Source organism: Tupaia chinensis, unplaced genomic scaffold (assembly GCF_000334495.1).
Source record: "Tupaia chinensis unplaced genomic scaffold, TupChi_1.0 Scaffold138910_1, whole genome shotgun sequence".
Lineage (NCBI taxonomy): Eukaryota > Metazoa > Chordata > Mammalia > Scandentia > Tupaiidae > Tupaia > Tupaia belangeri.
This window is the reverse complement of record NW_006198801.1, coordinates 1,052,605-1,052,825: the sequence shown is the minus strand read 5'-3', so window position 1 is coordinate 1,052,825 and position 221 is coordinate 1,052,605.

Below are 221 nucleotides of genomic sequence, written 5' to 3'. Positions count from 1 at the left end.
ATTCTTTATCCACAGTGCCTAGAACAGTACCTGGTCCAGAGAAAAGACTCGGTAAATAGTCACTGAGCAGAGTGAGTGAATAAATGAACCAACGGAAGGACGCAGGGGTGAATGAACGAATCTATGGCTCAGAGTAACAGAGTTTGGGGCAGCAAAGGCGCTGCGAGACTCCAACACCGTCCCCTGCGGCCGCCAGAGGGCGCAGGTGGGCTCGGCCCCCG